The sequence below is a fragment of the Triplophysa rosa genome, linkage group LG8 (assembly GCF_024868665.1).
Source record: "Triplophysa rosa linkage group LG8, Trosa_1v2, whole genome shotgun sequence".
Classification (NCBI taxonomy): domain Eukaryota; kingdom Metazoa; phylum Chordata; class Actinopteri; order Cypriniformes; family Nemacheilidae; genus Triplophysa; species Triplophysa rosa.
The window spans coordinates 4,848,149-4,861,390 of record NC_079897.1 but is presented as its reverse complement, the minus strand read 5'-3'; the positions used below and the strand labels follow the sequence as shown (position 1 = coordinate 4,861,390).

Below are 13,242 nucleotides of genomic sequence, written 5' to 3'. Positions count from 1 at the left end.
TTTTTTGCCTCAAAGCTGTTGATCAAGCTGTTGATGGACACTCCCTGGTTCCACCTCTTCAGATCGATGGCAGGTGGAGCTGATTCTGATAACAATTAATAAACTCTACAGCACAATGAAATAATATCAAACTGTTTAGTTATATGACACATTAATCAAACAAAAGCTACCGCACATGTGAGGCTCACCCACTGCATTATGCTGCAAGGGTTGATAAAGGTAAATAAATTGAGTTCCAGTCTTAACATCACGTGTGTTCTTGATAACATGTTTCTGTTCAGTCACTGTACTTGTAGATTTTTTTAACTGTAATAAAATTATACATTCATGAGCCTAATGGATTGTCAAGATTTTAGTTAAATTACCTCTCAAAGGTTTGGAGACATTTAAGATAAGCAAATGATGCATATATTAGAGGGAAATTCATAGCTCAAGCAGCAAGAAAGAAAAAGAAGGAAGAGATTTGGTTAAGAAATTGGAAACAAGTATTTGTACAACGGAGAAGGAGCTGGCTAGTGTGGGAATATTTTTTAGATAAAAGTATGATTTAAATATCAATATAATCAATAAGTGTTTTCTTTCATTTGTTTCATTAAGCTGTGTGTTTTTGTCATGTGCTTTCTATTTCACTCAGTGGAAAGTTCCTGGGCAAACAAAGAAAACAGAGAAAGTTGGGGGTTGGAGTCGTAAATGATCTAGATAAACACACACACATATAAAGAGTCACAAAGAAAAATAAATGTTATGAATCAATCCACTGTATATGTTCTAAGTATAATCATGAGTTGTGATGTGTTTTAATGAATCATAGGATTAAGAAACAACGCTATATAATTAAAAACATTAGATGATTAAGTGTTTTCTTTTTACTAAAAGAATGTTAAGAATGTTGGTGTGTTGTCCGGCCACAATAAACTGTTTTTAGGAGACCACTCCTTGGGGGAGGGTGCCCCTGGAGAACATTCCTCAATACTAGAGACCGACCACAGGATGTATGTTTTGAGAAGGTTTTATTTTTCAGGAACTACGCAGATAAACGTGGCGTATGGTGATTGGTGGAAAGGGAGCAAAAAGCAGAGGAGGAGTCAGAAGATAGAGCGACGTCACATACTTTATAAATATGGGTGTATTTGAATATTTTGGTTGTTGGCTTGTGGTGGAGAGAGTGGTGATTTACTGGCAACCCAAAGCTTTGTTACTCCTTTTTACATCTGATAATAAAACTTCTGCTTAATTTTGGAGAAACGTCTCGTGCAAATTTTTGAACATGCAGGACTGCCTTTAAAGTCCAACAAATGGTGACCCCGAGACGTGATTTGACGAGACGTGATTTGATGAGAGACGAAGGCATTTTCTGCCAATTTCGTTCGGAACGAATTCAGATTCAACACACAGGTCGACCTAAAAATAAAAGGTAAGCAGAAGCCTGTTTATTCAAAATTCTGCTATTGAATATACCTAAATTGCTGTGTTGAATTTGATGAACATTCCGAGTAAGTACAAGTAAATTATAAAAAAGAAGTTTTGAGAAATCAGATTTAAAAAGACATTACTGTAAGACGTTGCGTCACATAAGGAAATTGTGAGACGTTTCTTCCGGGTTTGAGGCCCTCGATTTTTAATAAATCGTAAATTCTCCGGGTTTGAGGCCCTCGATTTTTAATAAATCGTAAATTCTGCCGGGTTTGAGGCCCTCGATTTTTAATAAATCGTAAATCCTCCGGGTTTGAGGCCCTCGATTTTTAATAAATCGTAAATTCTGCCGGGTTTGAGGCCCTCGATTTTTAATAAATCGTAAATTCTTCCGGGTTTGAGGCCCTCGATTTTTAATAAATCGTAAATTCTGCCGGGTTTGAGGNTGGTTGGTTGTGCAGGGCAAATAGGGCCCCTCTGTTATAAATCGTTTTAAATCTTTTAACTACTTTATATCTAACATAACATCATTTTCATGTCAAATTCTTAAATGTAAATCTAAGAGACTGTTTAATGCAGCTCACAGGGCCATAAATGGTATATCTGCAACCAGAGTCGGCACCACGAGGGGGCCCTAGGGGGCATGGCCCGGCCACTTCAGTCACTGTGCCCCCTCACTTTTTTAAATGATAAAAGACAAAATCATATAAAAAAACATTTGGAGAATGAATTTGGTTTATATTTATTAAAGAAACAACAAGTTTTTGGTGTGTTATAAGTTGCCCATGCATGTATTAGACACGTAAAATTGCACAAATGAAAGTGTGGGAGCAAAAGATGAATTCTATCTAAAAGCGAATGCTCAACCAGACTTGCCTGAAACGCCTCGTGTAACCACACCCCGGCGAATCTACGTAACTTCGTAACATGATTTGACTAAGACCGCCCAAATCTACACGTAGTTAAGGTGGGCGTAATTGTAAATCTCATTGTATCGTCTGTCAGTACAATTGCTTTGGAACCTGATGTTCCGAATATGGTAAGAGGCGTTACATTTCCGTGAAATGCATGCAGTCAGTGGCGGTCCTTCCTACAGGCGACATAGGCGCTTGCCTAGGGCGCCATCTAGTGAGGGGCGCCAAATATGCGGCGAGAAAAATATATATAATTAAAATTATAATGTCTATTTATTTTTTTCAACAGTTTTTGCCATCCCTCTATCTACAACAATACTTTGACATAAAAAATAAATTAAACTTCTTTGGACATGAGTTCTTTTCTCGTGGGGAAGGGGGCGCCATCAGTCAAGCTCGCCTAGGGCACCAAATGGTCTAGGACTGCCCCTGCTTGCAGTATTTGACCAATCACTACGCACTGGCGAACTGGCCAATCATAGCACACCTCGCTTTTCAGAGCGATGAGCTTTGTAAAAAATCAGCGCGTTTCAGAGAGGCGGGGCAAAGAGGAGATACAAACATGCACAGTATGTGGAAAATACAACGTTTTTTAAACTTTAAATGGTGTATACACATTGCGTTACATCTAAAACAAACAATAATATTCGTTTTAGCCCTGCATTATGACTCCTTTAACTAGATGTTTTATTGTGTTATAGTTAAAAATGTCTGGCTCTCAATGAAAAAGGCAGTGCGTGGCTGACGTGTGCGGACATGGATTTCTTCGCGCACTCGTTATGTGCGAATGTGCCGCTTTTACAGGTGTGATTTGGTTAGCCTACCACGTTGCATATAGTCTATAGATCAGGTTTTCCGCGATTATCTCTGATAAAAAAGTAAATTGTTAAAACTTAAACTTGAGAAGAAAACTGGGGCAAAACTGAGTGCCGCTTCTTAACACCAGAACACCAGCACACTGAAACAGAACAGAGCGAGACTTCAGCCTATGTGCCGTGTCTCAACCTCGAATTGTCCGACCTGTCAGCTTTTCCTACCGCAGGGCAAAATTTAGGATATAATCTAAACCACATCGACAAAATAAACAGGTAGGATGATTTTACAATGCAAAATACCCTGTCAGATAGTCCTACCAGTTTAAAATGAACACATTAAATAAATTTACATCGTAAATACCCTGTCAGATTATCCTACCAGCATAAAAGAAACATGTATGATTAATTTACAGCGCAATACCCTATAATTATACTACCAGTACAAAATAAATATGTAGGCCTAGAATGATTTAACAACGAAAATACACAATCAGATTCCTGTAGCAGTATAAAATAAACAAGTAGGACGATTTTATAGCGCAAGAAAATGACGTAACATTGATGTGCGCATGCCTGGTAGGATAATCTGACGGGTAGGATGAAATTTCGGGACACCAGCCCATTCTAAACCCCTAAACCCTGGCCCCCCACTAAACATAGCAGCCCCCTCACTTTGTGCACCCTGGCGCCGACTCTGTCTGCAAGGTATCATCTTAATTTAGAATTTACACAAGACGTCTGTACAACGGGTAAGATACATGTCGGAGACTGTAGGTGAGTGCATGTTAAAAGTGACCAATCAAAGGATCGGAGAAGTCTGCCATTGTCCCGCCTCCAAAGTCTCCGAAGTCAACTCAACGAGCGAGCAAGTGTTGAGCAGTTGCGAGAGCATATAGAGAATCGCGCGCGCGGCCGTCAAAGCCTCTGCTGGCGGACTGAGTTTTTGCTCGCGGAGCAGAAATGCGCCCGCGCGAGGATTCTTTTCCGCTTGCGGATCAGTGTTAATTTTGACAGCAAATTTTGATTTAGTTTTAGTCATAGTCTTTTGACGAAAATGCAATTTAGTTTAGTCACATTTTAGTCAACCCCATCATTTTAGTTTTAGTCTAGTTTTAGTCGACGAAATATGAAAAACATTTTAGTCGAATAAATATACATTATATTTAGTCTACTAAAATCTAAATGGTTTAAATCATTTACTTGTATTAAATGTTCCATACAAAGATTCACTGTTTTGACATAATTTACTTCACCTTAGAATAAATTAAACCAGGTCATTACCTTTATTTTTCAGAAAAGTTCAGTAACTAGATTGCATTGTTGGAACCAGATATTAGACCATGAACGACATGTTCCAGTTCTTCAATCCCATTTGACTCAAATGACTCGTTAAGTAGGGCGTGTCATTCAGTTCATTCAACCAATGAAACGCTCTGACAGGCTCACACTCAAAGGCTATTGGCTCATGGCATGCTCTTTGAAGAAGGCTGCACTGTCTTGCTTGAACAGCAATGAATGAGAAATAGCTTTCAAAAAGACATATTATATAAATTGATTACATTTCTTTAGTCATGCAAACATGTTACATATTGGTTGGAATGTACAGTTGACTCACTTCATCACTTCTATAATCAGTAGAGGACGGCGCTGGTTTCTTTTGGCTGACTTTGTTGCATTTCACGTTATGCAGCAGCTCGTGTTAAGTTAACATAGGCATATAAAAACCTTTGAGCTTGCCTTCGTAATGTGTTTCGGGGTGACTCGCCTGCAGTCGCGCTTCAAGTTTGCGGCGTTTTACGGCGATCGTGAAGGAAAATAAGACGCTTTGTAAACCGCGTGGAGACACATATGCTGTTCCCTTCTCCCAGAGACTTCTCTCTGCCGTTTATATGAGATAAGCAGCACATGCGCGCAACTGATGTCCGCCAGGTGGGACAAGAATATTTTCGTCTCGTTTTTATTAGTTGACGAAAATGTCAGTATATTTTTATTACAGTTTTCGTTATAATGCATTCATTTTTATTTAGTTATCGTCTCGTTTTCGTCAGTGAAAACATGTCGTTAACGAATACTTTTCGTCATAGTTTTCGTTAACGAAATTAACACTGGTTTGCAGAGGTAAGAGATCTGGCGGGTAACACAAGTCCCATTATGAAATGAAGTAATGCCAAACATGTGGTATTGTAGTCATGACAGAGTTTGAATTAATATCAGCACTCATAGGAGCCAATGTAGTCATGTAAAAGGGTGCGTGTGCTCTCTTGTTCATTGAAACCACTTTCGTGCATCTGGACATCTGAGATGTTTTGTTGTGACAGAATATCTTACATCTTGAGTATGTGCAGATGTATTAGACCTCTAGAAATGTCTGTAAGATGTGTATCATTTAGAATGACACTGAGTAGCAGTTTAAAGGATGTTTCCAGACAGATCTTACAACGCACAGAGTACTGTGTATTGGGTATACCAAAGTCAAAATTGATTCACTTCAGTCATTTCAAACGTATGTTCTTTCTTTCGAGAACACAAAAGAAATATAAAGAAAGTTGGACAGTAAATGCTTACAAGTCAACACACTTGATGCTCAAAGTTAGCACTACTTTTCAATTATTTGTATAGTTTTTCAAATTGAAGTATCAAATTCAAGTTATGTTTTTAATTATGTACATATATACAATGATTATATTTCTTATGTACAATGGAATAAACTAACACTGTTTTTAGGAGACCACTCCTGGGGGAGGGTGCCCCTGGAGAACATTCCTCAATACTAGAGACCGACCACAGGATGTATGTTTTGAGAAGGTTTTATTTTTCAGGAACTACGCAGATAAACGTGGCGTATGATGATTGGTGGAAAGGGAGCAAAAAGCAGAGGAGGAGTCAGAAGATAGAGCGACGTCACATACTTTATAAATATGGGTGTATTTGAATATTTTGGTTGTTGGCTTGTGGTGGAGAGCGTGGTGATTTACTGGCAACCCAAAGCTTTGTTACTCCTTTTTACATCTGATAATAAAACTTCTGCTTAATTTTGGAGAACGTCTCAGTACAAATTTTTGAACATGCAGGACTGCCTTTAAAGTCCAACACTAGACATTACTCTATGATTTATATCAGGATATTTGTAACACATTTCAGTTACATGATATATATATACAGTATATATATATATATATAATAATAATAAAGCTGAATATGCATTATTTAGACAAACGGACTAGGTTTTATGAAGGATGTGAAAAGCTGGTAAACTCCTTGCCAGACAAGTAAAACAACAAAACGCTGCTAACATCATTCCGGTCATTAAGAAAGGGAATACAATAGTATCACTGACAAAGGAAATAAATGATTTTTTTCTGAACTTTCATAAGCAATTATATACATCTAGTTTGGATGAAGGAAAGCTGACACATTTTTTTTCTAATATAAAGATGCCTAAATTAGATGTCTTGCCATCAGAGTTAGATGTTCCCATTACACAAGAAGAGGTCAAAGCTGAAATAACCTCTATGAAGCCTGGCAAATCACCGGGGGCAGTGAGCTTCCACCAGAATACTACAAAAAGTATGTTGAAATATTGGCTCCAATTTTAACAGAAGTCTATACAGAGGCTTTTGAAGCTGAAGTGTTACCTAGTACTTTTAGGGAAGCATTGATAACACTGATACCTAAAAAGAATAGGGATTTAACTGATCCTGCTCATTTTAGAACCGTAAGCCTTATTAATGTGGACTGTAAGGTGTTGGCAAAAATTTTGGCCTCACGGCTGGAGAAGGTTCTAACAGGTATAATTCACAAGGACCATTGTGGGCTTCATCAAGGGACGGTCATCAGCCGATAATGTGAGAAGGCTGATTCATCTGATGTGGCTAAACGCTTCAGAGAACACCCCATCACAGCTAAATCATTAGATGCCGAAAAGGCTTCGACAGGGTTCTGTTATTTTTAGGATATGGGTTAGTTTGTTATATAAAAATCCTAGAGCAGCAGTGATGACAAACGGCATGACTTCCCCGTTTTTACTATTTCAAGGGGCACTCGTCAGGGATGCCCATTGTCCCCGATATTATTCACAATAGTTTTAGAGCCTTTGGGCCATTATGATTAGGCCAGACCCAAACATTATGGGAGTAAGGTAAAAATAAAATCAAATTTCCAGAGTTTAGGGGCAGCAACAGCGAAAGCTCGGCCACCTTTGGATTTACAGCGAGAAGGAGGGACAGATAAGAGAAGCTGGTTACAAGATCTTAATGACCTGTATATGGCTGGATAAGATCACAGATATATTCCGGGGCTGACTTTTGCAATGCCTTGTTTACATAAAGAAGGATCTTAAAATCAGCTCTGAATTTGATAGGGAGCCAGTGCAATGAAGCAAGAACAGGAGTAATATGCACCCTTCCTTTACATCCATTAATGAGAACTATTCAGTTATATACCAATGTGTCCGGATACAAAATAAACTGGGAAAAATCTGAGACTATGCCAATATCTAAAACAAGTCATGCCCATACAGTGACCCAATTTGGCTTTAAAGGGATTCCAAAGGGTATGAAGTACCTTGGGTTTAAACTAACTCAAAATTTGGAAGATATAATGATGTTGAATTATGACCCACTGCTGTCAAAGATAAAAAATAATGTGGATAAATGAGAACAGCTGAAAACTCTCTCTATGGGGTAAAGTGGATGTTGTCAAAATGGTTATTGCTCCACAGTTCAATTATATATCCATGATGATACTTGTGAACATTCCAGACCCTATCTTTAAAAGATATGAAAAAATTATCAAGGATTTTCTGTGGGAAGGGAAAAGACCTCGGATTAAAATGAGTAAATTGATTTCCCCAAGGGACAAGGGGGGTCTTGGCTTACCAGATGTGAGGATGTATAATTTCTCTTTTGAAAGGGCCAAACTGGCTAAACATTGGAGTGAGACAGACTGTGAGTTGGACTGGATCAAAATAGAACAGAAACTGGCCTCACCATTTCATCCCATTAGTATTCTCTCGCAAAACTCTGGAGCTACATGCGACTCAAATCCAGTGAGTACACACTCAAGACAGGTCTGGAGCAAAATTAAAAAACTCTGCAAGACATCACATCATAAACAGTCATATGCTTCATTGTGGAAGATTCCTGAAATTTGTGTAGGCAAAACAGGGGTGTTTTGAAAACAATGGCATCTTAAAGGGGCAACTGTAATTGATGATCTATGAGAATGGGATTTTTATGTCATGTTCTGAATTGGTGAAAAAATATAATATTGTGGGCCAAATTTTTGGAAATATCTACAGATGAGACACTGTGTTAAGTACAAATTTAATGCAAGTGATATTATGCCTATACCATATGAAACCCAAACTTCTATGTGTTACAAATCAATGCTTAATGTAACTGCAGATATGTGTAATAACCTGAAAACAATATGGCAGAAGGATTTGGGACTTAATATTCATGAAAAGAAATGGCTGAATATTTTATCTAATGTAGGTAGGAACATAAGGGAAGCTAGGGGGAAATTCTTTCATTACAAAATAGTACATATACTTTTATACACCATCTAGACTTTACAGGATGGGGATAGCTGGAAACAATCTATGTTGGAAATGTAAGGAAGAAGAGGGCACTTATTTACATATGATTTGGGAATGTTCTTTAGTTCAACCATTCTGGTGTAAAATTTTGAGAATACTTGAAGACTGGTTGGGCTGTAATTTACATGTGGAGCCACAATTATGCCTTCTTGGAGATACATCAGTTGTATTGTATTGTTTATTTATTGTCCTTGAGGAAAATCTCCTTGTATCTGTGGCACCCTCCAGTCATCAACAACAACAACATTGTCAAGTACAAGCAAAGCACATGACATTACATTAACAACACATAACAAATACACCCAACATTAAACACCAGACCTCCCATTTCCTCCCAGTTGTGTCTAATATAGCAAAAAATGCTTTTACCCTTATTAAGATGGTTGTGTCACAGCTGCCAGGATGGTCTTGCACAATTGGAAATGCTCCAAAACCCCTGATTTGAAAGATTGGATTGATGGGATGATTGAAATTGTATGCTGGGGAGACTGCAGAGAGAGGGAGAAATGAAAAAAACATGGCATCATTTCTGGCAGCATATACAAATGGTGTAATGAGAAGGACTCCTTCACAACTGTTTAATTTCAATGTGCTTTTGTTTTGTTACATTGATGGTGAGTGGTAGTAGGTGGTAGGTAAATATTGTATACTGTAGTGATGTACGAAGTTTTGACTGTTGAACAATAAAAAAAAGTTGAATTCCAAAAATAAGATGAAAGGCAGCCAACATACGGCCAGAAAACACTCCTTCAAGTAAATGTCCCTGCACTGTAAAAATTAAAGGTACTTTGAGGAACCATTTGGGGTTCTTCACATTGCCACGCCGGCGGAACCCTCAGGGGAAACTCAAGGCACCGCTTAATGAAGGGCGGTTCTCTGAGGAACCCTCAAGGCTTCTTGGGGATCCCTTTTATTAAAATGGTCTGGAACCATCTTGGGTGCTTCAAGGCACCATTTCACAGTTTATATTTGCTATTCACAATATTTTAATAAGCAGAAATACTAAATCAAATACAACAGTTTATTGATAAACAACAACAATTTACATTGAATAAATATTTACAGAATGGTCAATATTGAACATTACCATTCTAAATTCATGAAATCACATGTATAATTAATATTGTGTTGGTGATATTGTTATAAATGAAAAGTCTTTATCTTAACAAAACTAACCAAATAATTTGCCTTAATTTTAAATATACTGTACATACAGAAATATTTCAGGTACTTTGTACAAATGTACAATTGTAAAAAAGTCCAGCAAAAAAGTAGTCTCTCATAGCAAGGCCTACACCCATGGTAAAGTTGTAATTTGCCAAAAAGCAAATCCTTGCGAGCTAGAGAAAACAATGCTGTTCTCTCCAAATGGGTTTCCTGCTATTACCAGGTGGTGTGAGGATCCATGTAGTCAAAGTAAAAATTATTTCTATAGTACATTTCACAATTTTGCATTGCTAAAGTAGATATGTATTTATGGCAAAAAGAGAACAGGAGCTGCGCCTGTTGGCCTTAGGTGTCCCAGGCAGTGCAAGGATGAGCATCAGGGTGGGCTGGGTCTGTTGGCCTTGGTTGCCCCTGCGAATAAGACATGGAGACCAAAAAGAGGGATTTAGATAACGTCTCATAAAACATTAAATTTAATCATTTAGCACATCACAAATTGGTTTACAAATGTAACAATAAACAAAATATTACAATGCCTGGAAGTCACTGTTTTGGTCTATGGTTAAGGAGTACAATAGGCTATTTATAGCAACAACTGTAATAATCCACTTTATTCAGATTTTCCATTGTCAATGAGTATTTTTACATGTGCAAATATAACAAATAACATAATAATGAAAATATCATAATAAATATAATACTTACATTTTTTTGCTGCTCAACTGGAAAATACTGAAAATTCTGAGTTAAAAGGATAAAAACAGAACTGAATGATACAAATATTTAATTACAGACAATTTATGTAACATGGGTGGGAAAACCATTCAACACAAACATCAATAAGTTAAAAAAGAGCTATACATTCACTAAAAGTGAACATAATAGCTAAAAGTGGCTAAAAGTCATTGTTTGTCATTTAACACTAACGTTACCCATTTAACGTTAGCCCCACAAGCTTCATCTTAACTTATATTCGTTAGCATCTCGGCTAAAACATGCGCTGCCTACACTGTGTAAATAAATGGTTTAAACAGCCAAAAGCGGCCATACAATTAGACGTGTCAGAGTATACATTTATATAAATGGTATATAGTTAGTATATTTAAGTTATTTATATATTTTGACTTTACTTACATCCAATGGGACAGTCGAGAGGTTGTTGCGATCCGTTATTTTGAATTCCCGCCTGTCGCGCGAGCGGAACAACACCGGTGAACACTCGTGCCACTGATGTTTGATCGCAGACGGATCGGCGACATCAAAGCACAGTGAGAGCTATTTGTGAACTGACTGCTCTGTATGCTTTAGAGATGTTATTCTAAGTCCGTATGCGTTTTGTCATAAGGTGATCGGTCTGCGAAGAGCTGGAAAAAGTTAAACACACATACTAACGAAAGCGCCACATGGCACATAGCACATGCCTTGACGCTGCGACATTGGGCCAACAGCGCCACAGTACTGTGGAGGGCGAGACTGCACAACAAACACACAGAGCAGCTGCAGTTTGTTTGGATGTAAAGCACAACAACGTTTACATTTTCAAAAGATTTCAGTGACTTAGGATCTACTTATAGAATACAAATGTTTATTTATAATATATTAATATAATTAATTATATAATACAAATAGTAAGAAATATAAAATAATTAAAAAGCTTGCTGAAATTTTTCAAAATAACATTTAGCCTTTTCTAATCATGTGCATGATTTTAAAATGTGTGTTCACTTAGCAGGGGCCAAAAACCCAACTTTGGACTATTTTTATTCTCATAAAACATCAAAATGATCAGACACTAAAAATCCCTATTTCATGCAGAATTTTGGCGGGTTCCTCTAGATGCTGTCTTGTACAAGAGAGATTCTCCAGGAACCACTTTCAAGTTTACAGATCTTACAAGAGCCATTTTTTAGAATTTGAGTTTCTTCAATAACCCGCAAAGCACTTTGAGGTCCCAGTGTAGTGAAAAGGTGACTCCAGAACTTCACAACTGAATGTGGGGTTATTCAAGAATCTTCTAGGTTCCTGGAAGAAACACAAAGACTAGATGGTTCCACCATAACGCTTTTATTGAGAAAAAGAGCTTTGGAGCACTTAAAATACAGTTTAAGGTTCTTTGAGTACACAACAGGATATTTGAGGCACCTTTTATTTTTACTGTGTGTGGTGAACTTCATGAAGCTGCTTAGGAAAATGCCAAGAGTCAATTTCATGTCTTTGTTTTACAATACATATTGTTTTTAACAAAATCATGCATTACGATGTGTGCAGAGCTATAAATGAATGGGAAAGTTGCTTGAAGTTTTATTTTCATACATTTACATTTAATCAAACAACAGACTTTTTTATCCAAAGTGACTCAAAAATGCGACAATCAACTCAAAAAATACTTCCATTAGTGTTATTTAATAATTGTATGACTTTTACTATTATTCTGACAAATACTTTTTTTCATGCATTTACTACAAAATTTTGATTTGATTTATCTTTTCAACAAAGATTAATAAATGCTGAAAAAAGATATTGCTCAGTGAGTTTATGTGGGCTTAAGTATTTACTTATGTTAACAAATAGAACCTTATTGTACAGTATTACTAAAATGTTTAAAAATAAGTGGGTACAATTTCCAGTATATGTCTGGTAGTATAAAAAACACAACATTTCTGAGTTACTGTACATCAACTATCAAAGCATCAAGTCTGTATATTAAACAAGACCATATCAACTGTACATACAAGAAACACCTAATTAATCATTTCAATTGGCATCAGATTAAAGGTTAAAAGTTTAAAAAGAGGCTGGGCTGTTTTACACAGAACTTGTTTCATGTGTTGTTTGCAAACAGCGGCTCCTATCAGAGCAATGACGAACAATTCCTTTCAGATTATTTGCATTTGAAATCAAAGTCAGATATGATGATTGAATATAATAAAAGAACATTCTTGTAATAGGTGTAATAGGACGCCATTAATGGAACACCCACTGCAGTGGCACACTATACATTCTTCTATGCAACCATGATAGCAATAAACAGCAAATCAGGGGTTGACATCACATCTCTATTGTTTCAATACATTTACATTTGCACAAAAATGCACCAAATATACCTGAGAATTAACCATATTAATTTTGGCACAGCTGGTAAAACACAATATAACTTAATTTAAAAAGTGCTTCCGTGCCACCAAGCGGCATGTCTTTCAGTAGCCGGTGATAATGGAATATTCCTACGTACAGGCGTGTAAAAAACTTGATCCTGTTTCAGTACACAAACTCTTTCCTTCCTGTCTTGCCTTCTGTATGATGCAAGTTAGCATAAGGTGTGTCTGTCATAATG

General features: G+C 37.1%; 1 long non-coding RNA gene across 1 annotated transcript; it reads right to left on the bottom strand.

Annotated features, from left to right (window-relative positions):
• Window positions 1-9,573: 9,573 nt before the first annotated feature.
• Window positions 9,574-11,308, bottom strand: LOC130558251 (uncharacterized). Its single transcript, XR_008963415.1, has 3 exons — window positions 11,043-11,308; window positions 10,614-10,649; window positions 9,574-10,319 (listed from the first exon to the last, which is right to left on the bottom strand). It is a non-coding gene; the product is annotated as an uncharacterized LOC130558251 (long non-coding RNA).
• Between the last annotated feature and the right edge of the window lie 1,934 nt (window positions 11,309-13,242).